Below are 26,684 nucleotides of genomic sequence, written 5' to 3'. Positions count from 1 at the left end.
GGGACCAGGCTCCACACTCTCGCTTCTGGAGAAGTAGTCAATGTTTAGACGTGGGTGGGGACCCTATATAAGGTCTGTGGACCTGGGGAGGGGGCCGTCCAGGGAGCCTCTTGGCACCCTATTGCTCCGCAGTGACTTGGCTGTGGGCCCCAAGATGGCTATTGCGCGCCCGTAGATCGCCGGCGTTGGGAGTGACTACTCAGGTTCCGGTATGTACCAGAGCCAGGGGCCTGGCCCGTTCCCAAGCTCAGCGTGGGTTCCCAGTTAGAAGGCAAAAAGAGAGAAGAAATAAGGAAAAAGAAAAAAGAAAAGAAAAGAAAAGAAAAAAAAAAAAGTGAAAAGAAAGAACAGAAGGAGAAGAAAAGGAAAGAGAAAAGAAAAGGAGAAGAGAAGAGGAAAAAAAGAAAGAAAAAAAAATAAAATAATAAAAAAAAAATAAAAATAAAAAAAAAATAAAATAAAAAATAAAAAAAAAAACAAAGACAAAAACAAAAACTAAACTAACAAATAACACAAAGAGACCTAACCCAGAAACAGCGAAAACACAAACACAAAAGAACAAAAACAGAGCTACACATCACTACAGCGCATCGCTAAACGAAGGGATACACAATTGTGAAGTATACAGTTCAGCAGCTCAATGATCGTGTTTTTGCGCCTTAGCGCAGCTCCGCCCCTTCACGCCGGCTCCGTTGGTTCCGGAGCGGCAACTCAGTGTTTATTTTACGTCTTAGCGCAGCTCCGCCCCTTCACGCCCGCTCCGTTGGTTCCGGAGCGGCAACTCAGTGTTTATTTTAAGTCTTAGCGCAGCTCCGCCCCTTCACACCGAGTGCCGCCGGCGGAGATGGCGCGGGCCCAGAGACCAGCGGGGGGCGCCGGGGAGAGAGAGCTGCTGGGCACCTTATGGCTCCCGAGCGGTTCCGACTTTGCTTTCAAGATGGCGCCCGCAGCGCTCCGGGGTCGGAGGGGGACCGGCTCCCCGGCAGGCAGAGACCAGGGACCGCCGCTGCCGGGGGGGTTTGGCGGGCAAAGCCGCCGGGGGCCACCGGCTGAAGAACCACCGACAAAAGTAGCGCAGAGGTACAGCGCAATTCGCTGATCGGGGATTGATCGTGCCCCTCCCCCCTGGCACAGGTCCGTCCCTTCTCGCTAAGGACTGTCTCAGCCGAGACTTCCCAGGTTCCAAGCTATTCTCCCGAAAAAGCCTCCTGTCTGCAATGCCCTACGTCTCGCTCGGAGATTCTGCTCTGGCTTGCGAGGGGGTCTCCAAGCAATTGGGGGTGGAGGTCAGTGAGGAGCGCAAGCCGCTTTTCCTAAAGACTGCCCCCGCCCCACCTGGGGGCGGGCGCAGCCGCCTGCGCTCCGCTGGCTACTGTCTGTTCCGCGCCTTCCGCAGAGTTCCGCGATCTTAATTTCTGTTCACCTCAGACCTCACTTGCTCTGTTTGTCCCACGCTGATTCTCCGTGGATTCACACCGCTGTTCCTGTGTGGGAGCGGTCCTCTAGCGTTGTGGCAGGTCCGGATCCACGGTTCGTCGCCGGAGCGCAGATCCAAGCAGTCACCGCGACTCCGCCATCTTCCTTCTAATTATATTTCTAATCTGCTATAGCATTTTCTATGAGTGATTTAATCTTCAGATTTTCTTTTTGAAGCACAGCATATATGAATACCTTCATAAAGTCATGACTAAATTTTGACTATTTACCAGGACTAATAACTATCAGATTCAGAGGCTCTATATCTTTTTAGAGGAAAGAAAAAGATTGCAGCAATTATAAATATAAATTTACTTCTAAGCCAATAAACAGAGGTTAAAGTTGTATTGTAAAGGGGTAGAACAGACCTCACCCTACTTTAAAGCATATGGAAAGAGTTCTGTGTTGAAATCGGTACAAATACCTGGAATAATATTCAATGAAAAGATAATGTCTTCCATTTGACTGCCATTGCCTTCTGATTGTTCATTTATGAATAACAAAAAATGTCATATGTAAAGGGTCGGTAAGTTCTTTTGATATATCTTGAAGTATGATTGTTGGCCTGTTTTTTTATGGTTTATGGGCATTTAGAAAACATGAGAAAAAATAATATGAAAATTGTAATTGAATGATTACTTTAAACATTTCATTTTAAGAAAGTAAATTATGACTATATTGAGTATTGGGAACTGTTCATCAGTAAGTCAAGGGGCTGGGCTATGTGAGATGATGGATGTTTTAAATTTAGGGCCTTAAGAAAAAAATTCGTGAAAGCATCCTTTTTTTCTTTATTAATTCTTAAATAGACTGTTTAATGAAAGATGTATCTCTTTCCTCTTTTTCTCTGGCATGCAGGACCTCACATAGAGCAACTAATATTACCTGCCACATACTGGATGAGGTTTAAAATCTGGTTTTGATTGCAGGCTTTGTTTTTCTTTTTCTTTTTTAGGATGGAGTGACAACTCTTTCTACCTTGTCTCTCTTTAGATTCCAAGTAGCATAGTTATATGAAAGCTGACTAATTCTCTAGATAAATATGTTCTTAATGCTAATTTCTCCCTGTCTAATTTCACAGCATGAGGATGCTATTTTCTTAACCAGTAAGAAACTTGTGGGTTTGAGGAAATAATATTAATTTCCTGTAATCTTCTCTTCCTTGTACATGGACTTACTCCACTGAAATTATATACTGAAATATTCTCTTTGTCAAATTATCTACTTGTTTTGTAGAGGCCATGTAAAATGGACTACTCAGTAAAAATTGGTGGTAATGACTATCATGAATTTGCTTTTGATACACGGAATGTACTTTTAAAAAAAATAGACAGTACTGGCCTATCTGTATTTATATAAGGAAATCTGCTCGTGGACAATGATCATTGAAAATTCTAGATCCACATATAAAACCAAGAAATTCAATTAACCAAATATTTATTACACACTATTATATGCAAAGCATAATACTCGCACAATACGAAACTACAAGGTAAGGTAGACAACACTTCCCATGTCAAGAGTAGACATTGTAATGGGGCAGCACGATGAGTTGCACCTGAGAGGCAAGGACAGAAAGAATGTGGATCTGTGTCAAACACAGGTTCTAATCTAGGCATTGCATGAGTCACTTAACCTTTGCTTTGGTATTTCTGCATTATGGGAATAATTAAAAATATTGATCTTTGCGGCTATTTTTAATTGATATCTTAGTAGACTACACGTGTATGTTTTAAATGCTAGTCAGAGAGTTGCTCTGCAGCTCGAATGAAGGAGAAATCATGCTAAAGTGAGAATTTTTGGAAATGCTTTGGGAAGAGATGATATTTGAAATATAGTTATGAAGTGCTACTAGTTAAGATTTTGAGAGATAGATGTGAAAGCAGAAAAGTAGCAAGTTAAGAGAACTATGTAAGTCAAGAAGTGATAAAAAAAAAGGAAATGTATAAGAATAGCTGGTAGAATAAAGGCAGAAAACACTGAAGGATTTTTATAGTTTATGTAGATAAAAGAAAAGACATGTTAGAGTCAGAGGAATGCTTTGAGTAAGTATATTAACTAGTGAACTTTTGGTTGCAGGTGGTATAACCTGACTCGTATGGGGTTTAAGCATGAAAGGAATTTATTGGTTCATGCCATCTAAAAATCCCTAAGTAATATTGTATGTGGGCATCCCTTTGTAAATTTGCCTCTGTTTTCTTCTGTGCTAGCTTTATTCTCAGCTGTTGAACAGACATTGTCATAGCCTATTCCCAGCCACGCATACGCTTTTTTCTTGCTAACCTAGATTTTTTCAGACATCCACTCCTTCGCAAGAAAGAGGAAGTTTCTGATTAATTTAAACCAATTCTGTTGGCCTCATTTCCCTTGCCAGAAATTGTTTTAAGAATGGGCTTGTGCTACAATTCTGGCATATTGAGCAGATCACTGAGACCTGCCACAAAGTGTTCTTCAATCTATAAAGTAGTTTCAAGAAAGAGAAGGTTTTTGCCTGTTCAAGATGTTACAGGACAATGTGACTTATGGAGCTGCTGTAGCCGTTTTCTTGTCAAAGGGTAGATAAACTGAGGAGAAACAAAAGAAACAAAGAGATACAAAGAATTGGGAGATATTCTGCTTATAGGTCCCTAGAGAATTATTTGCTTATGGATTTCACATCATGTAATTTTTTCCCTTTATTTTATAAGCTAGTTATGTCAGGATTTTCAGATTCTCACAAACACATGCATTCTAATGAATACATTCAGTCAGGGTGGGCAATCTAAGAGAAGGAGACCTTCTTTTTACCGCTTCGTCCCCGTTAATCGCTTTTGGAGTAACTTTTGTCACATCTCCATCTCTAAGCTAGTTTCTCTGGATCTTAGGCCCACCCTAGAGCTGTGTATTGAGCAGTGTCCCCCAACAAATTATCTAGACTCAAAGAGAGATCAAAGAAAACAGGAGTTGTTACCAAAATAAATGTGAGCAGATTCTAGTCAGGCTAAATCAACAGATGTCCATCCTGGTAAGCTTCAAAAATGAGGATAGTTATCAATAACAATAATCATTAAGAATTCACCTACGATGTGACAGAGATTTTCTAAATATTTGCATATATTTTGTAGAAAATTATGTTATAATTTCTGCTGGTGGGAAACTTGGAAGTTGCTGAGGGGAAGCCTGGGCTACTTGTGGTGGTTCCTCAGATTAATCAGGTTGAATGCAAAGCTTCAAGGTGTTTACAGATCAGTTTAACCCAGGTATTTTTGATCCAGCAATAATGGTGAGTAATGAGTCACTAGAATCTGAATAATTAAGCCAAAGTTGCCCCTCAATTTCTATTTGGTCGGGAAAGTTACCCAACTGTCAATCAGTTCTTACTGCAACAACTGCACAGACTGGACTGCAAAGAGCCAAAGTGCAGGAAACGTCCACCCAAGTCAGCCATGCTCTCGACACTTTAGCCTCTCAGTGTCTCCAGCTCGTTAGCATCAATGGTATTCTTCTCCTCCCCCTTTCAACCATCCCCTTGCAGGGTCATATCTTAGATCTTGTTATGACCAATTTCTCTGTATCCTTTACATTTTTATTCCACACTTTTGACCATCGTATTCTATTTTTTCAGTGCACTTACTCTAGTGGTTTAGTTTCGTTATTATTCAAGCTTGATGAGACTCCAAAATCAATGGACTGTTTTCAATAACTACTACTTCCCACTCACAGCATTTTAAAAATTTCATCCTTAATCTGTCTAGAGTCCTTGGTTCAGTACAATAACCAATTCTCTTGCAAATACTCTTAACAAGTTCCCATTTTCCTTCATTTTACTTTCCTGGCCAAACCCCAATCCTCATTAAAACAATCTCTTATCTTATGCTACATCTTAACCTGAGCAGATGAATGGACAGAATTTTATCACACTTCTCGTGGTACTTACTCCAAATATAGCGTCAAAATTTCACAGGGGCAATTACCACTGACAGACAGTACTACTGCTATTTCCTGGTAAAATTCCCATTAATTGAGACAACTATTTAATACCCTCTCATCACTCCACAAGTCTCCAAGATCCATTCTCCACTTTTCAGAGGATTTCCCTGTCATGACATGTTTCAGAGAGAAAATGTATGCAATCAGATTAAAACTTACTCATTGACTTTGCATTGCCAGTTCTATTAATATTAGACCATCTGCATCTCTTTTTGTTTTTATGCTATCCCTTCTATTAATAGAATAATCTTCCTAGCACATAATCTAAAGTCAGCCCTAGCTTCCACTTGTGTCCAGGATCGCACACATTCTTACTCTTCCAAGGACTTAACTTTAGGACTTACTCTAAATAGCTCCTCCTCTTAGATCATCAGTATATGCTGATCTATTGGATTATAAACATCAGCATTACACTAGTATTTAATAACACCCATTAAAAACAAACCAAACCAAACATCTGCCTTTGAACTCATTTGCTTTCTGGCTACCATGCTATTTCATGACTCCTCTACACAAAAAGCTCATTGCCTCTATTTTCTTCCTGCCTCCACTTCCTCACCTCTTAGTCTCTCTTCTCCAATAGAGTTTTTGTCCTCACAATTCTAAAAGGGTTTTTAAAACCAATCGATGCAAAAGCCAATAACAAATTTTTCATTCTTACTTAACTTGGCTTCTCTGTAGCATTTGACATGGTTGACGACTTCTGTATTCTTGAAGTACTCTCTGGGATTCTGTGGCACCATATTCTCTTGTCTTCTACACATTTTATTGGTTCTTTCTCCTCTAACAGATGTCTAAGTGCTGAAGTGTGCCAAGGCTCAGTCTTCAGCCCTCTTTTCTCACATATCTGTACACACCCCATAGGTGATCTCAACCCATCTCCAGCCTAGGTATTGCCCCTCTTGCCAGACTCATTGTATCCTACTGCTTACTTGATATGTTTTGTGGTTCTAACAGACATGTTAAACCTAACATGGCTGAAAAAAAGCTCTCCCCTCAAAAAATCTGCTTTTGGTTGATGTGAAACCAAAAAAAAGGACGTCATTTTTGCTCTTCTCTCTCTTGCTTCCACACCCACATCTATCAGGATATTCTTGTCATCCACATGCAAAATTTCCAGAATCTCACTGCTTCTCACCATCATCATGTTCCATCATCTCCTGCTACAGCCACAGACTCTGACTTAGCTTCCCTGCTACTTTTTGCTCCCTTACAGCTGTTCTTCACAGAGCAGCTAGAATAATCTTCCTAAAGCAATAAACAGATCCTGTTTCTCCCTGCTTAATGTTTTATTAATTTCCTGAAATACTCAGAATATAATCCAGACACCTTATCACAGCCAGCACTTCCTTTTGACCTTAGGGCCGGGACTCAATAGTGTTCTTCCTGCTGCTTGAACATGACAAGCCTATTATAATCTTAGAACCATGAAACTTCCTTTTCTTTGTTTAGAATGCCTTTGTCCCAGATCTTTGCATCTTTGTCACCTTGTCAGAGAGGCTTTCCAAATTACCCTAGCTAAAACACCCCATGCCCTGACCCCCCAAATCAATATTTTATTTTATATATCCTCTGACACTTATAAGTAGAATAGCAAAAATTATTTATTATTGTGCTAACCTATGTATTGTGTTCTTTCACCCCTAGAATTTATACTCCTTGAAGACAGGGATTTTATCACTGTTTTTTTCAGTGCTGTGTCCCTGGAGCCTAGAACAGTGACCTATTCATTATTTTATTCTTAGTACCCATCAGAGTGCCTAACATATCACAGATGCTCAACAAATGCATATTAAATACATTACCCTAAAATTCTCACATAGTATTGAAAGTAATTTTTCCCATTATAATTCCTATTTAGGAATATTTTTAATGGATAAAAAGCAGCAGCAATAAGGATAAAGACAAAAATAATAATAACTACCACGTATTGGATACTTAAACTAGGTGGCAAGGATGGTGCAAAATACTTTTTGTGAAAAATTGCATTTAATATTCACAGCAAGCGTACGAAATTGGGACTAGAGTTACCTATTATCATTTTACAAACGAGGAAAGAGTCTTAGAGAAGTTCAGTAACTCGCCCAAGTTCATACAGTTAATGAATGGCAGAACAGAGGCTTTAATTCAGTCCCGTATGGAACCAGTGCAATGATCCTACCCGCTCTGCTGTGCTAGTAGTCTCAAGAAAGCAGCCACTTCATACAACTGTAGAATCAAAGGATCTGAAAGGACCTGAAACTGATCTGATCCTCTGCCACACTCCAGCTGAATGATTCTTTAGCCTCTGAGTTTAGATCTGTCTATCTATAATTTCCACCCATTGGTCTTAGTTTCACCCCTTTGTTTCAGAGACATGGTTGTTCCTAGTAACTCATTTCTTTCAACATATATAGGTATTTTTCAATCAGGTGTCTGTAAATGCTGGTGGCATTTGAAAATCTAAGTAAACTGTTATAGTTCAAGACCATTTCAGAGACGAGGAATGAGTAAATATTAACAACCCCTTGTGCTTGGTTGGAACTTGAAAGGACTGCATAACATCAATGAACAAGCTTCTGTCAATCACAATCTAGACCAGATTAGTCTTAAAGTCCAAAGAAGAACCAAAGTTCACCTTAGTACAGAAGTTTCTGTGTAGTTTTCCTGCTTTTTGTTTCCAAGTTTAAGGAAAAGAGAATGATGAAGGAGAAAGAGAAAACCATTACTATTGTGAAGGTTATAGACACTTCAAAGTTAAAACTGGTGAGCAAGTACATTTTGGAATTCTTTCAGTGTTTGGAGATGAAACCATCTTAACTACTGAATTTAAACTTTATAGACTTATAGTCAATAAAACAAGGTATGTAGAAATTGAGCTTTACAATACTTAGAATGTAATCTGCTGTATTGCCAAGTCTATTTACTTAAAAGATTGTTTTTAGTGTTCCCAACTATAGGAAAAAAAATTATGATAGTCTATTTAGTAAAAAATTATCAGAACTAATATTTTGTTGTGACTTTTTTATCAAAAAGATGAGGATTTCCTACTGTTTGTTGCAGTTTTTTTAACTTAATAATTGCTTTTATTAATTTAGCACTAAATAGATTATGTGTATATAAAATGTATGATGTAAAAGTATTTATCATTTTCTGTTTTATATTTATCTTTTCTACTTGCCTTTTATAAACCAGCTAATGAAGGACAAGGGATCTCCCACTCCAGCTCAACACATTACTTTTATTTACTCATAATAGGACAAAAATAATAACAATTAATAACACAATGGGATTTCTCTGTTCCAAGTTTATCATTCAAACCTCATAGCTCTGCTTTAGCAAAGAAACTAAGTTAAGAGGGAAATAATCAATGGTGTGTGTCCTAAAACCAGGAAAATTTGGTTTATGGCATGTAAATGGATAAACACCCTAAAGGAAAGACAATAATCTTTCAAACACTAGTTTTTCATGTGTGCATACATTGTATAGTGTATGCGCCCTACAGTGATTCTCTTTATACCTGCTTTAGCTTTTTTTATGTCTACGGTTATTCTAATAGTCTTATGCTCACTTCTTTTACCATTTTAGGTTCACAGTGAATGTCTCCACAAAAAGCAAAATAGAGGATCCAAACAACTCAGAAATTTTCCTTAAGTTCTCTTGAAACTTAGTCTAAATATATGATGTCTCTTTCTCTCACACACATATAAGAATTAGGATATTTTTCCTTTTTATAACTACACTAAGAAATTATCTGGAAATATAATATGTGACTATACATAAGATTTTCTGTCCTTTTTGCATTTATAATAAGCTTATACACACACACACACACACACACACACACACACATACACGCACATACACATATATTTCCAAAAATTCTCAGCATTTTATTTACATTAATCCATTCTCAGGAACATGATGAGTATATGCTGTGGTGCCCTCTCTCTTGCTAAATGAGTAAAAATTAAGAGTGATAAAACAATAATATAAATCAAATTAGAAAAGTTATGACAAGCTTATTAGTCCTAGAGTATTTGGGTGAAGAGAAAAACCAGGCTGGTTTGAGGAAGAATGTTGAAGAGAGCTTACCCTAAGTTGAGCCTTAGAGGGCAGATTGGATTTTCATGCTTATTGAAGTGGTGAGGAAATTTGAGGTGCGGAAAATAGCAGTGGCAAAGAGTAAAATTGAGAAAAATATAATCCAATTCCTTCCATCCTTTTTGAGCACTGAAAACACTTAAAAATGTTAAAGGCAAGGGCGCTTTCACAATGGGGTAAGGTAATTAAGAATCCAACCTTTCTGTCAGACAGGACTGGGTTTGAATCCAAGCCCTCTATGTATTTATTTATAAAGCTGTATAATCTTGAGATAATTACTACATTTCTCAGAGCTTTAATTAATTTACATTTAAAGTGGTACTTCTAATACTTACCCCATAGAGTTTTTATAAAGGTTACTTGAGACATTGCTATTTAAATTATTATTATGAAACATGCTTGGCTTAATACCTGGTATATAATGAATACTAAACAACCTATGGCTTAGTATATAAGTTATGATAATTTTTGTATTTTATTATCTCCTTAAAAATATTCCCCATATGTAGATTCACAGATTCCTTGTGGTAACAATCTTCCTCCTCGACCCTCTCTCTCCTACTAGAGTCTGAAATCTATTGTTGGAAGTGTGGGCATAATATGTGGATATGTGGTAATGAGAAACCTTTCATAACTTGAGAGTAGTGGGCAATAATGTTGAATAGAGAAAGTGTGGCCATATAATGAAATTTTGAAAGCTAGACACAAGAATTTGGGTTTAAAATATGAATTAAAAGGGAGAGATTTTAGGGAGAGACCAGAAAGTTGCATTTCTAAAATATGAGTTTGTTTGAGAGGAGCAATTGGGAGTTAATTGAGAGGAATGAAGGGACAGTGATTGGAAGGGTATAATTTAGACATAGAGCCCCAACGATCTTGAGGTATGAGAATAGAGAAGACAATTTAAACTGAGAAATGATTTAAAGGAAAAAAATATCATAACTGAGTGACCAATCAGATATAGTATATGAAGAGAAAAGAGACCATATGCTAAGGAGGCCATTTTTTAGTTGTTTTTAACTTTGTGTATATAAAGGATATCATGCCGTGTGTGACATTTTGTAATTTACATGTTTTCTCTTAATACTACATTCTACTTAAAGAGGAATATTTGATATGTAAACATATCACTTTTCTTCTTTTACCTTATTACCATGGTGAGAATTTCAAATACAAATTTAAATGTCAAAAAGAATGAGCTCAAAGGGAGTAATTCTAATGTTTTCTCAATAAGAATTATATTTTCTCTAAAGCTTCAGACATTTATCAAACTATAGAAGATCCCTTTATTCCTAATAAACTAAGAGTTTTACCATAAATGGTATTAACTTTTATTACATGTTTTTTTAAAATTTATTGGGATGGTCATAGATGTCTTTTTCTCTTTTAAAATCATAAAATATACTTATGGGAAACTCAACTTGATTATGGCAAATTATCTTGTTTATGATGTCTTGGATTCAAATTGCTAATAATATTTTGCTTAAGATTTATAATCATGAGTGAAATCGGCCTATAATTTTCCTTCTTCATAATGTGTTTGTATGATTTTTGATGACAGTAAATGGGGACATATTCCCTCTTGCCTCTATTGTTTGGAATCATTTTTACAAAAATGGCATGATAGATTTCTTGAAAATATGACACTTTTCCCCATAAAACTATCTAGTCTAGATATTTTCCTTGTAAAATATGTTTAAAGTTTATTCTGATTTCTTCAGTAATCATAAGAGTGTTCAAGCTCTTAATTACTTCTTTAGTCAGTTCTACTAAGCAATATTTTTCTAGAAATTTTTGAATTCTGTCTAAACATTCATAATCATTGGCAAATTGTTGTCAGTAGTATCTTTTGTTACTGAGGTAAAATATACATAACATAAAATTTGCCATTCTAATCATTTTTAAGTGTATAAGTGTGGCATTAAGTACTTTCACAATGTTGTGAGGTCATCATCACTATCTATTTCCTGAACTTTTTCATCATCCCAAACAGGAATTCTGTAATCATGAAATAATAGCTCCCCATTTCTCCCTACCGCTGGTAACCTTTATTTTACTTTCTGTCTCTGTGAATTTAAAAGTTCTAGGTACCTCATATAACTGGAATTTTACAATATTTATCCTTTTATGTCCGGCTTATCTCATTTGGCATAATTTTTTCAGGGTTCACCCATGTTGTAGCATGTATCAGAATATTATTCCTTTGTCATGCCAAGTAATATTCCATTATAGGTATATACCACATTTTATTTATACATTCATCTGTTGATAGGCATTAGGGTTGTTTCCACCCTTTGGCTATTATAAATAATGCTAATGTGAACATTGGTGAAATGATCTGTTTAAGTCTGTGTTTTCAATTCTTTTGGGTATATTTCTAGAAGTGAATTGCTGGACTATGTGCTAATTCTGTTTATCTTTTTGAGGAACCACCACACTGTTTTCCACAATGGCCACAATATTTAACATTCCTACCAACAACACACCAGAGTTCTGATTTCTCCACATCTTCACCACATTTGCTACTCACCCTCCTTATTTTCCTTTGGATAGTAGTCATCCTAATGAGTATGAAGTGGTATTACGTTGTGGTTTTGATGTGCATTTCCCTAATGACTAGTGATGTTGGGCATATTTTCATGTGCTTATTCACTGTTTGTGTATCTTCTTTGGAGAAATGTCTATTCAAGTCTTTGCCCATTTTGGAAATTGGGTTGTTCATTTTTTCATTATTGTTGTTGATTTGAAGTTTTTATTTTCTAAAATTTTTTATATGGTCTATATATTAATCTCTTAACAGATATATGATTTGCAAATTTCTTCTTCCATTTGTGGATTGTCTTTTCACACTCTTGATAGTGTCCTTTGTTGTACAAAGTTTCACATTTTGATGAAGGCCAATTATTTATTTTTTCTTCTGTTTACTGTGATCTTGATATTATATCCACAAAATCATGTCCAAATCCAGTGTCATGAAGTTTTTACCCTATGGTTTCTGCTAAGAATTTTATAATTTTATTTCTTAAATTTAGATATTTGATGCATTTTGAGTTTTTTTTTTTTTTTTTTTTTTTACTATTCTGTTTTTTTTTTTTTTTTTTTTTTTTTTTTGGTTTTTTTTTTTTTTTTTTTTTTTTTTATTTTACAGAATCAAAGAGTCTAACAGTATATCTTGTTAGATACAGTATGTCCTCATAATGTATACATTATTTCTTGTACAATCATATGAAATAATATGGGAAATATTCATGATAAATTATTAAGTGAACAGTGCAAGTTAAAAACAATAGTTTCATATTTTTTTCCCCACCCCCCCTTTCCCGAGTCAGCACCTTCAAATGTTACCACTCCCCAAACGGTGCGCAATGCACTCATTGTGTAGGCATACCCCCATCCCCTCCCCCACCCCCCACCTCAGTCTAATGTCCAATTGGTGTCGTTTCCAGATTTGTATTTAGGTGATGATCAAGGAAACCAATTTTCTGGTGAGTACATGTGATGCTTGTTTTTCCATTCTTGGGATACTTCACTTAATATAATGGGTTCCAACTCTCTCCAGGAGAACCATAGAGATGTTGTATCTTCATCATTCCTTATAGCTGAGTAGTATTCCATGGTATACATATACCACAGTTTACTAATCCAATCATGTATTGATGGGCATTTGGGTTGTTTCCACATCTTTGCTATTGTGAATTGTGCTGCTATAAACATTTGGGTACACGTGCCTTTGTTACAGAATGACCTTTTTTCCTTTGGGTATATGCCCAGTAATGGGATTGCTGGGTCAAATGGCAGGTCTACTTGAATCTGTTTAAGATACCTCCATAATGCTTTCCACAGAGGTTGCACTAGTTTGCAGTCCCACCAGCAGTGTATTAGTGTTCCTGTCTCTCCACACCCACGCCAACATGTGTGGTTTTGGGTTTTTTTGATAAAGGCCATTCTCACTGGGGTTAAGTGATATCTCATTGTGGTTTTGATTTGCATTTCCCTGATGATTAGAGATGTTGAACACTTTTTCATATGTTTGTTAGCCATTTTTATATCTTCTTTTGAAAAATTTCTATTCATGTCCTTTGCCCACTTTTTGATAGGGTTGCTTGATTTTTTCTTGCTGATTTTCCTGAGTTCTAAATAGATTCTTGTTATCAGTCCTTTATCTGATGTGTAGTATGCAAAAATTTTTTCCCATTCTGTAGGTGGTCTGTTTATTCTCTGGACTGTTTCTTTGGCTGTGCAGAAGCTTTTTAATTTAATCATGTCCCATTCATTTATTTTTGTTGCTGCTGTGATTGCCTTGGGGGTCTTCTTCATAAATTCTCTGCCTAGGCCAATGTCTGTAAGAGTCTTTCCTACATTTTCTTCTAGAATTCTGATTGTATCACGCCTAAGGTTTAAGTCTGTTATCCACCGTGATTTGATTTTTGTGAGAGGTGAAAGCTGTGGGTCCTGTTTCAGTCTTCTACAAGTGGCTAACCAATTCTCCCAGCACCATTTATTGAATAGGGATTCTTGTCCCCAGAGTATATTCTTTCCCGCTTTGTCGAAAATTAGGTGACTATATGAGGATGGTTCTATATTTGGATTTTCTGTTGTGTTCCACTGGTCTGTGTCCCTGCACTTGTGCCAATACCAGGCTGTTTTAAGAACCACGGCCTTGTAGTATAGTTTGAGGTCTGGCAAATTAATACCTCCCATTTTGTTTTTGTTGCTTAAAATTGCTTTTGCTATACGGGGTCTTCTTTGATTCCATACAAAGTGTATAATTATTTTCTCTATGTCTGTAAAGAATGATGTTGGTAATTTAATAGGGATTGCATTGAATCTGTAGATCACTTTGGGTAGTATAGACATTTTAACAATGTTGATTCTTCCGATCCACGAGCATGGTATATTTTTCCATCTATTTGCAAGTTCTGCTATTTCTTTTCTCAGTGTTTCATAGTTTTCCTTATAGAGGTCCTTTACCTCTTTAGTTAGGTATATACCTAGATATTTTATTTTCTTTGTTGCTATTTTGAAGGGTATTGAGTCTTTAATTTGGTTTTCCGATTGACTGTTATTGGCATATATAAATGCCTCTGATTTGTGTATATTAATTTTGTAGCCTGAGACTTTGCTGTATTCGTTAATCAATTCCAGGAGTCTCTTGGTTGAATCCTGGGGGTTTTCCAGATATAACATCATATCATCAGCAAAAAGTGAGAGTTTGATCTCTTCCTTCCCTATTTGGACTCCCTTGATTCTGCTCTCTTGCCTGATAGCTCTCGCAAGGACTTCCAATACTATGTTGAAAAGTAATGGAGACAATGGGCAGCCCTGTCTGGTTCCAGTTCTAAGTGGGAGTGCTTTCAGTTTTTCCCCATTCACTATGATGTTGGCTGTGGGTTTGTCATATATGGCTTGTATCATTTTTAGGTAGGTTCCATCAATGCCTATTTTGTTAAGCGTTTTTATCATAAAAGGGTGTTGAATTTTGTCAAATGCTTTTTCTGCATCTAATGAGAGTATCATATGGTTTTTGTTTTTGCTTCTATTTATGTGGTGAATTACATTTATAGATTTACGTATGTTGAACCACCCCTGCATCTCGGGGATGAAGCCCACTTGGTCATGGTGGATTACTTTTTTGATAAGTACTTGGATTCGATTTGCTAGTATTTTATTGAAAATTTTTGCATCTATATTCATGAGGGAAATTGGTCTGTAGTTCTCTATTTTTGTTGTGTCCTTTCCAGGTTTTGGTATTAATGTTATATTGGCTTGGTAGAACGTGTTGGGGAGAACTCCATCCTTCTCAATATTGGAGAATAGTTTATGTAGGATGGGCACCAGTTCTTCTTTGTATGTATGGTAAAATTCAGGTGTGAACCCATCTGGACCAGGGCTTTTCTTTTTGGGAAGGTTTTTTATTGCTGTTTCGATTTCATTTCTTGATATTGGTCTGTTCAGGTACTCTATTTCTTCCTGGTTGAGCCTGGGAAGACTATGTGTTTCTAAAAATTTGTCCATTTCCTCCACGTTCTCCAGTTTGTGTGCATAAAGATTTTTGTAGAATTCATAGATGATATCTTGTATCTCTGTAGCATCGGTTGTGATTTCTCCTTTCATGTTCCTAATGGAGGTTATTAGAGATTTTACTTTTGTGCTCTTGGTTAGTCTAGCCAGAGGTGTGTCTATTTTGTTTATCTTTTCAAAGAACCAACTTTTTGTTTTATTAATTTCCCTTATAGTTTCTTTGTTGTCCTTTTCATTTAGTTCTGATTTGATCTTAGTAATTTCTCGCCTTCTGCTGGGTTTGGGATCGTTCTGTTCTTCTTTCTCCAGTTCTTTGAGTCTATTCGTTAGGTTGTCTATTTGCATGTTTTCTGTCTTTTTGATATAGGCATTTATGGATATGAATTTTCCTCTCAGGACTGCTTTAGCTGCATCCCATAGATTTTGATAAGTTGTATCTCCATTGTCATTTAATTCAAAGAAATTTTTGATTTCCATCTTGATTTCTTCTTTTATAGAATAATTATTCAGGAGAAGGTTATTTAGCTTCCATGACTTTGAGTAAGAGTGAGGGTTTCTGTTTGTGATCATTGTTACTTTTATTCCGCTGTGATCTGAGAAGATGCATGGTATAATTTCTATTTTTTTGAATTTTTGAAGACATGATTTATGTCCTAGGACATGGTCAATCTTAGAGAATGTCCCGTGAGCTGATGAGAAGAATGTATATTCTGTGGACTTTGGGTAGAATGTCCTATAGATGTCAGCCATGCCCATTTGTTCTAGCATTCTATTGAGGTCCATTATGTCTTTGTTTATTTTCTGTTTAGAGGATCTGTCCTGTACTGTCAGTGGGGTGTTAAAGTCTCCAGCTATTACAGTATTGTTATCTATCATTTGGTTGAGATCTAGTAGGGTTTGCTTTATGAATCTAGGTGCACCTAGGTTGGGTGCATATATATTGAGTATAGTCATGGCTTCTTGATGAATTGTGCCTTTAATCAGTATGTAGTAGCCATCTTTGTCTTTTATTATTTTTGTTGGTTTGAAAGCTAAGTTATTGGAAATTAAGATTGCCACACCAGCTTTCTTTTGGTTACCATTTGCTTGAAATATCGATTTCCATCCTTTTATTTTCAGTCTAAATGCATCTTTGCAGGTTAGGTGAGTTTCTTGAAGACAGCAGATACTTGGATTGTATTTTTTTATCCATTGGGCCAGTCTATGTCTCTTGAGCGGGGAGTTCAAGCCATTCACATTTATTGAGAAAACTGATAGGTGAGACAGTTTTTTGTTCAGCTTGTTGGGTAGAACTTCATTGTGATGTTTTCTCTCCTGGGCCATTGTGGTATCTGGAATTTCATCTTTAGCTCTTGAGTAGTTTTACATTCGTGGATCTTTCTTGTGCTGATCCGTGTATAATTCTCTTTTGAGTACTTCTTGGAGGGCTGGTCTTGTCTTGGTGAATTCCCTCAACCTTTGTTTATCTGAGAATGTCTTGATTTCTCCTTCGTATAGAAAACTTAGCTTAGCTGGGTACAAGATTCTAGGCTGGGCATTATTCTGTTTCAGAAGCGTGAAAATGGGGCCCCAACCTCTTCTTGCTTGTAAGGTTTCAGCTGAGAAATCTGGCGTAATTCTGATGGGTTTTCCTTTGTAAGTTACTTGTTTCTTTCTCCTTACAGCTCGGAGAAGTGACTCTTTAGTGGATATTTTGGTCAGCCTGATGACTACGTGGCGTGGTGTTTTCCTATTTGCTATGAATCTCCCAGGGGTCCTTTGAGCTTCTTGAATCTGTATGTCTAGAGTATTGGCAAGGCCTGGAAAATTTTCCTCGATTATGTCTTCAAATAGCTTGTCCAACCCTTGCTTGTTATCTTCTTCACCCTCAGGAATGCCAATAACTCTCAAGTTAGGTTTCTTCACATAATCCCACATTTCTTGAAGACTCAGATCATTTCTCTTACTTTTTCGATCTATCTCTGTGACTGACTTATTTAGTTGGAAGGAGTTATCTTCAATTTCTGAGATTCTTTCCTCTGTTTGATCTACCCTGCTCTTGAGACTTTCCACAGTGTTTTGTAGCTCTCTGAGTGAATTCTTCACTTCTAGGTGTTCAGTTTGGTTTTTCTTCAATATTTCAATTTCTTTAGTGAATTTTTCCTCCAAATCCTGTATTTTTTGTGTGTTTTCCTTGTGTTGTTTATCCATTGATTCTTGTATATTATTCAGCTTGTTTATAATCCATAATTGGAATTCTTCCTGTGACATGTTGGTGTTTTGAGTCTGGTTTGTGTCAAATGGTTGGGAGCTGGTATTTCTCTTTGGGGATGAGCTTTCCATTTGATTCTTTTTGCTCTCCGTGTTTTTTCGCTGGGTCCTTCCCATCTAGATTTGTCGATGGATCTTTACTTATAGGTTTAGTCTGGTTAACAGGACTCTTTGTGCTCTATTCTTAGGCTGTGAAACAGTCTAGGTATGTTGCTTCTTTTGGCAAGAGGGGGAGACTGTTGTGTATTGTTCAGAGATTTTTCTGTTTCCGTTGGGGGACTGCTTCCGATGGGTCCAATCCTAGAGGGTTGGAGTGATCCAGGACCGCTTTGGTGAGTTAGGACACTGTGTTGTGGTCTTTCAGAAGGCAGGCAGGGTCCACACTAATAGTAGACCGAAATTCTCTTTGTTTGTTTGTTTGTTTGTTTCCCTTTGGTTCTTCCTCTATAGGGGAGGTTTCTGACTCTATCTGCCGGCAAGATACTAGCTATGGGGAGAGGACGGTGACTTTGCTTGCTCAGCGCCCCAGTTGCTGTAGCTCCCACGGGCAAAAGTCTGTCTTGGCCCAATGTCCCCAGGGATCAGGTTCCACACTCTCGCTTCTGGAGAAGTATTCAGTGTTTACACTTGGGCAGGGATCCTATATAAGGTCCGTGGACCAGGGGAGAGGGCCGTCCGGGGAGCCTCTTGGTACCCTATTGCTCCGCAGTGACTTGGCTGTGGGCCCTAGAGTGGCAATTGCGTGCCCGCAGATCTCCAGCCCTGGGGGTGACTACTCAGGATCCGGTATGTACCAGAGCCAGGGACCTGGCCCGTTCCGAAGCTCACCGTGGGTCCCCAGTTAGAAGGCGAAAAGAGAGGAGAAAGAGAAGAGAAAAAAAAGAAAAAAGAAAAGGAAAGAAAGAAAAGAAAGAGGAGAAAACGAAAGAGAAAAGAAAAAAAGAAGAAAAAGAAAGAAAGAAAAAGAAAAAAAAGAAAAAAAAAAAAGAAAAAAAAAAAAAAAAAAAAAAAAAGAAAAGAAAAGAAACGCAAAAAGCCAAACCAAAAAACACCAAAAACGCCAACAAAAATGAACAAAAACAAACTACATAGCACTTCACCACACTGCAAGGCAGAAAGATACACAAATCTGAAGTATATAATTCAGCGACTCAATGTTTTTTTGTTTGTTTGTTTGTTTTACGCCTTAGCACAGCTCTGCCCCTTCACTTCCGCTCGGCTGGGTCCAGAGCGGCCATTAGATGTTTTTGTTTTTACGCCTTAGCACAGCTCCGCCCCTTCACGCCCGCCCGGCTGGGTCCCGGGCGGTTTCGCAGTGGATTTCAAGATGACGTCTGCGCGCCCGCACAGCTCCGAGGGTGGTGGGGATCCAACCTCCGCGCTCAAAAAGGCGTGGCAGCCAGAGGCCCAGAGGGCAAAGGTGCCCGCCGAGGCTGTCCGCCGCCGGAAAAAAAAAAGTAAAAGAAAAGAAAAGGAAAGAAAAAAAAGAAAAAACCCCAAAAAAACCAAAAACAAACACAAACACAAACAAACAAAACCCAGAAGAAATTTACTAAGAATAAAATATACAGTTCGGCGAGCCTATTCTTCTTGTTCGTGTTGTTTTTTTTTTTTTTTGCCTTAGCGCAGCTCTGCCCCTTCACCCCGAGCGCGGCCCCGGCATATCCCGCACTCCTGGCGTTGGTTCAGAGACCAGCGGAGGGCGCCGGGCAGAGAGAGCCGCTCGGCACTTTATGGCTCCCGAGCGGTTTCGCCCTCACTTTCAAGATGGCGCCTGCAGAGCTCCGGGGCTGGAGGAGACCGGCTCCTCGGCAGGCAGAGACCACCACTGCCCGGGGGCTGGCGAGCAAGAACGTGCACCAGGGGGTCACCGGCTGGAGAACCGCCGAAAAAGGCAGCACGGGCAGAAAGAGCCGTTGGGCACTTTTTGGCTCCCGAGCGGTTTTGCCTTCGCTTTCAAGATGGCGCCTGCCGAGCTCCGGGCCGGAGGGGGCCGGCTCCCCGGCAGGCGGAGACCGCCACTGCCCGGGGGCTGGCGAGCAAGGACGCGCACCGGGGGGTCACCGGCTGGAGAACCGCCGAAAAAGGCAGCACGGGCAGAAAGAGCCGCTGGGCACTTTTTGGCTCCCGATGGGTTTTGCCTTCGCTTTCAAGATGGCGCCTGCCGAGCTCCGGGGCTGGAGGGGACCGGCTCCCTGGCAGGCAGAGACCACCACTGCCCAGGGGCTGGCCAGCAAGGACGCGCACCGGGGGTGACCGGCTGGAGAACTGCCGAAAAAGTCAGCACGGGCAGAAAGAGCCGCTGGGCACTTTTTGGCTCCCGAGCCGTTTCGCTCTCGCTTTCAAGATGGCGCCTGCCAAGCTCCGGGGCTGGAGGGGACCGGCTCCCCGGCAGGCAGAGACCGCCACTGCCCAGGGGCTGGCCAGCAAAGACACGCACCGGGGGTGACCGGCTGGAGAACCGCCGAAAAAGGCAGCACGGGCAGAAAGAGCCGCTGGGCACTTTTTGGCTCCCGAGCCCTTTCGCTCTTGCTTTCAAGATGGCGCCTGCCGTGCTCCGGGGCTGGAGGGGACCGGCTCCCCGGCAGGCAGAGACCGCCACTGCCTGGGGGGCTGGCCAGCAAGGACACGCACCGGGGGTGACCGGCTGGAGAACTGCCGAAAAAGGCAGCACGGGGTACAACGCTATTTGCTGTCCGGGAGTCTTTTGTGTTTTTCTGCCCTGGGGCAGATCCGTCCCTCCTCGCCAAGCGCTGTCTCAGCTGAGATCCCCCAGGTTCTAAGGTAATTTCTCAAAAAAAGCCTCCTGTCTCCAATGCGCCACGTATCCCTCAGTGATTCTGCGCTGGCCTGGGTCAGGGCTCTGTTCAATTGGGAGCGGAGGGCTAGCCGCTTTCCCGAGAGGCTGCACCCGCCCCGGCTGGGGGCCGGTGTATCCGACCCGCGCTCCGCTGGCTAGTGTCTGTCCCGCGTTCCCAATTTTCGTTCACCTCAGACCTCACTCGCTCTGTTTGTCCCACGCTGATTCTCCGTGGATTCACACCGCTGTTCCTGTGTGGGAGCGGTCTTCTAGCGTTGTGGCAGGTCCGGATCGATGCCTTCCTTCCCGGGAGCGCAGATTCAGGCCGTCACCACCACTCCGCCATCTTTGATCCTCGCATTTTGAGTTTTTTTAATATGGCATAAGATAAGGATTTAACATCATTCTTTTGCATGTTGATATCCAGTTTTCCAACATGGCTGTTGAAAAGAATGTCTTTTCCACATTGAATGGTCTTGGTTACCTTGTCAAAAATAATTTGACCATATATTTGAGGGTTTATTTTTGGGCTTGCTATTATACTCCATAGGTCTATATACCTGTTTTTATGTCAGAATCATACTGTTTGGATTACGGTAGCTTTGCGATAAGTTTTGAAATCCAGAGTGTGAGTCTTCCAACTTTTTTTTTTTTCAAGATTGCTTTGGTTATTCAGGGTTTGAGATTCCATATGAATTTTAAGACAACTTTTCCTTTTCTTTTTCTTTAATTAAACTTTTTATTTTGAGGTAATTGCAGATTCACATGCAGTTATTAGAACTAATACAAAGAAATCTCTTATATACTGATCTAATGATAACATCTTATAAAACTATAGTACAATATCATAATCAGGATATTGACATGGATACAGCTAAGATACAGAACATTTCCATCAACACTAGAATCTTTCTTGTTACCCTTTTATATCTATAGCCACTTGCTTACCTACTCCCATCACAACCCCTCAACCCCTGACAAACACTAAAATGTTCTTCATTTCTTGAATTGTGTCAACTTTAGAATGCTATAAAACGATAATCAAATAGAATGTAATCCAATCCTTTTGAAATTGGCTTTCTTTCCCCATTCAGCATAATTCTCTGGTGATTGATCCAGGTTGCTTTGGATATTCAAGGGTTGATTCCTTTTTATTGCTGACTACTACTCCATGGTATTGATATACCAGCATTTGTTCAACAGTTTTCCTATTGAAAGACATCTGGCTGTCTCCTGTTTTGAGTGATTACAATGAAGCTGCTATGAACATTTGTGCACATATTTTTCTGTGAACTTAAGTTTTCATTTCTCAGAGATAAGGGTCCAGGATTTTTCTATTTCTCAAAAAGATGCAGCTGGGAATTGATATGGATTGTATTGAAACTGTAGATTGCTTTTGGATGTATTAACAATATTGTCTCTCCACCCACGAACACGGAATGTCTTTCCATTGCTTTAGGCCTTCTTCAATTTCTTTCAGCAGTACTTTTTAGTTTTTAGTGTACAAGTTTTTTTTTAATTTCAAAATATTAAGAGGGTACAAATGTTTTTGTTACATGGCTTGAGTCAGGGTTATAAATGTGCCCATCACCAGAATGGTGTTCATTATACCTGTGAGGTAGTTTTTTACCCCTCCCCTTCTCTCCCTTCCCCTGCTAGATTTCCAATTACTTCTACTTCCCTCTGTGCAATTGTGTGCCCATCAGTTAGTTACAATTTATTAAAGAGTACATATGGTCTTTGTTTTTCCATTCTTGAGATACTTCACTTAGGATAAAGGTCTCCAATTCCTTCCAAATTGCTGCAATGAACAATCTGAACAAAAAAATTAAGAAAACAATTCCATTTAAAATAGAATCAAAAAGAAAAAATACTTAGGAATAAACTAAATACAGGAGGCAAAAGACTTGTACACTTAATTTTTTTAAGATTGTTCATTGTTCACATGTAGAAATGCAACTGATTTTTGCATGCTGATTTTATGTGCTGCAACTTGGCTGAATAAATTTATTAGCTCTGTGTGTGTGTGTGTGTGTGTGTGTGTAATCTTAGAGTTTTCTAAATATGAGATTATATCATCTGTGAACAAAGATCATTTCACTTATTCCATTCCAACATGTATGACATTTTGCTTCTTTTTCCTGCCTAACTACTCTGACTAGAACTTCCAATACTGTGTTGAATAGAGGTATTGGAAGTTTTTATCTTGCTCCTGATCCTAGGGGAGAAAAATATTATTTCCTTTTAAATCTCAACTTGTACTGTAGTTATTTCCTTCTTTCAGTTGAAATATTGTTTATTTAGTCTTCTCTCTCTTTTTTAAATCAGTTTTGCCAGAAGCATGTCAATCTTGTTATTTTTTTTTTGCTTGGTGGATGTTCCCCTTGTATTATTGTTTTGTTCTTCACTAATTTATGTTCTTATTTGATTATCTGTTCTACTTTCTTTGGGTTTATTTGGTTATTACACCACCAATTTCTTGAGAATGATGATTAGTTTATTTAATTCAAAAAAATTAATATATTTTTCTCATTTTATTATTTAAGGCTATAAATTTCTTGTCTAGAGCATTCTTTTGCCATATCTCAGATTTTTTGGACACAAATGTCTATAGCAGATTTATCTGTAATAGCCCAAAACTGGAAACAATCCAACTGTCCATCAACAGGTGAATGGATGAAGAAATTGTGGTATATACATACAATGGAATACTCTTAGCAATAAAACGGAGTGAACTATTGATACTGCAACATGGATGAACTGCAAAATAGTTAAGCCAAGTGAAAGGAGCAAAAAAAATTCATATTAAATAATTATGTAAAATTTTAGAAAATGCAAACTATCCAAAAATGACAGAGAGCAAATCAGAAGGTGCCTGAGGATTTCATTGTGGGGGGAGTTGGGACATGAGAAGGGTAAAAATGAGCAGAGGGAGGAAAGGTTTATAAAGGGGCACAAGGACACTACAGGCAGTGGTAGATACATTCATTACATATCTACATGTGGTACATACATTGAAACATAAACTTATATACATCAAATATATTTAATTTATTATATGTTGATTATACCTCAATAAAACTGTAAAAGTACACACAAAAATTTAAAAAGAAAATTACAAATGAATAAAGAAAAGAACTGACATAATAATGGATAACTCAGTGTATCTATACATCATCTTTATAATGTTATTGTTAGAAAGGCAGCATAATATTGTGCGGAGTTAGCAAGTAAGCAATACTGTTTCATTTTTCTTTTTCATTTAATTTTGATATTAAAAAATCTAATATTAATCTGATTCTTGTTCCTTTGTATATAATGCTTTCTCTCTCTCTTTAGGCTTTTAGAATTTTTTCTTTCTCATTGTATATTCTTAAGTTTCAAAATAATATGTTTAAGTGTAGGTTTTTCCTGTCTTTCATTTTGCAATTCTATAGACACTTTTATATTTAAATCAAAATGAAATAATTATAACATAAGATGAAGTAAAGTATACTGTAGTTTTTATTTAGTATTAATTCCTGAAAATATATTTACATTATTTAAAAAATATTTCCTTTCTTCTAATTTTATTTTTCTCTCTCTTTAATACTCCAATATTTGTATTTTCCTCTTACAATTCTATTCTCCATATTGTTTAGGTTTTCTTTCATAAGTTCTATTTCTTGGTCCTTTTCTTCATCCTCCTGGGAGATTCTTTATTCTGGTTTTATATTTTACTAATTATTTTATTCCATTTTCAGTATATTCATTATGTTATTTTTTCACTCTATAGTTTTTTCCCAAGAATTATATTTCTCATATCTCCTATTTCTCCTTGGTTACTTTATTATGTTTATTTTTTATTGGTTTGTATTACAAATTATTACAAATATATTCCCTTATTTATTTTAGGGTAATTTAAAAAATTGCTTTTTTCTTTTTTTGTTTTTGATGTTAATTCTAATGCTGCATGTTGCTTTACTTTTGAAACAGTTACTTTTTTCAAATGTTTTGATATTTTTTTCCTGTGAGTTCATTTTCTTCAGGAAATATTGGATACTATGGATAGCAGTATACATGTGGGATGGTCATACTCAGTCGACTTCAGTTCCTATTATCTCAGTAGTAGAGATGTGAACAAAATCTTGGGTGAAGAGCCTCAGATACCAAGAAACTGTCAGTAACTCCTCATCTCAAAGCAACTTCTCAGATGAGGATTTTACTTTTTTCTACCAGGGAGAGTATTATCTTCTAGAGAAGTATACTCTACCTTGTTGAATAGATTTTATAATAAATTCTTTACTTCATGTTTTTAAAATGTGTGAGTTTGTTTTTAATAACAATATGTTTGCCTATTGTCATGTCAAATGTTTTGCTTTACTGAGAAAGCAATCTCTTTTTTTAACTAGAATAAACATTTCTTCATAAAATATCTAACCAGTTGCCTACTGATCTACAAGATAAAGTTAAAACTTAGACCTTATTACCTAAGTAACTTATACTTTTGACAAAGGTAGATATAAGTTTTCTTCGTAAGCTCTTTCAGATGCGTATGTAATCTTTAAATTTTCACTAACATTGTACCCTTAAATACTTTAATGGAGAAAAGGCACTTTAGGTTACATGAAGTGTATAACATACTTTGAAATTGAAACCCAATTGTTTAATGATATTCAGAAAGTGATTAGCCATTTACATGAAATAGAGCAGTACCTTCAGCATAAAATTAAATAGGATATTAATCATTGTGCTTTAGGGCCTAAATTAGACAATAACTAAGATCAGGAGAAGAAGATGTAATATAGCTACAGTTAAGCAGGATTAGCTTCATTATCAGAATTTCAACCCCATTTCGAAGGAAAAATGCATTGGGTACTATCTAGCTGGGCAACATGGACGAAGTGAAGTGCTACAGTTAGGAACCTCATACTTCATGGTTGCAGTGTATCTGTAATGTGGTTCCTTTTCTTCCATAACATTTCTGCAATTTGCCATTTCTGTATTGAAATCCATCTGAATCCAAGCTCTTCAGAGGAAAAATGCACCTTCCTTAGTTCCTTCCCTCTCACTCCTTTGTTGTTCAGTGTTTCCATTATGTTTCTCAAAGGCACAGAGGAAACATACAATTCAGGTTGGTGATGCCTCAGTTCATAACCAACAGGCTTTTTAAAAATGACCTTGAAGAATTTGTGCTTTAAAAAATAGGACTAAATGATTCACATCTTAGGGAAATACCTGCTTTTTGTATTTCTTCCTAATTGTATTTATCAGATAGTAACACACATCATCTTTCCAATTTGGTTAACTTTGCCCCTAATTTGCAGATGAGGAAATTGAGAAGGAATAAATATCTGACCCAAGTAGCTCCCTTCCAAGATCCGTAAAGTAAAAATAAGTTTCAAAACAATGAGTTTGTATAAAATAAAGGATAAAAGTGAGAAGTCCTAATAGGGTTAATAATTTAAAAGACCAATATGTGAAAATATGCATTAGAGTATCATATGCAGTCCAGCATGTCCTTGTTGATATACACATAAACTTATATATTGGATGATTTCAAATGAATTTTCAAATTTTTTGCCTCAGAAATATACATTTATTACAAATACTGTAATGGATTACTCCCTCAGAAACTAATTTTGATCATAATATGTCCTTTCTTCATATTTATTTCGAGTCTGATTTTATAAGTATCAAAAAGTTCTCTCAGATTGAATGGGAGTTTTGCAAAAAGTGGGAATCTGAAATTAGATTCTCCATAATAATCTTGTTATAGATTTGTTTGATTGTATGTTTTATTCCTAGTCCTTGGGAAAAGAAAAAAGTTACTTCTTACTCAGCTTTTGGTTTACTGCCCAGAAATGGAATAAAGGTACTTAGAATGGAAATGTTTTAAAATTTCAAATCCTACATTATAAATGTAGCTTGTTTTGGAATAATGAATATTAACTTAAACTGTGGATATTATTCAAATTGAATTTTCTTGGGAGATCTAATCAATAAGCCCATTTTGAATAATGAATTGGTACAATTTTGAATTGTATGTAAAGCACCTTAGTTTTTCTGAAAAATTGTTCCCAAGAAGTAGTTCAAGAATTGCAGT

General features: G+C 37.6%; 1 protein-coding gene across 1 annotated transcript in view; it reads left to right on the top strand.

The window, feature by feature from the left end:
• The window catches only part of TFEC (transcription factor EC), a 53,067-nt gene that overhangs the window by 13,269 nt on the left and 13,114 nt on the right, over positions 1 to 26,684 (top strand). The gene's annotated exons all lie outside the window — the stretch shown is intronic.

The sequence above is a fragment of the Eulemur rufifrons genome, chromosome 29 (genome assembly GCF_041146395.1).
Source record: "Eulemur rufifrons isolate Redbay chromosome 29, OSU_ERuf_1, whole genome shotgun sequence".
NCBI classification, from domain to species: Eukaryota; Metazoa; Chordata; class Mammalia; order Primates; family Lemuridae; genus Eulemur; species Eulemur rufifrons.
The sequence above is the reverse complement of the archived record's forward strand: the minus strand, read 5'-3'. Positions and strand labels throughout refer to the sequence as shown.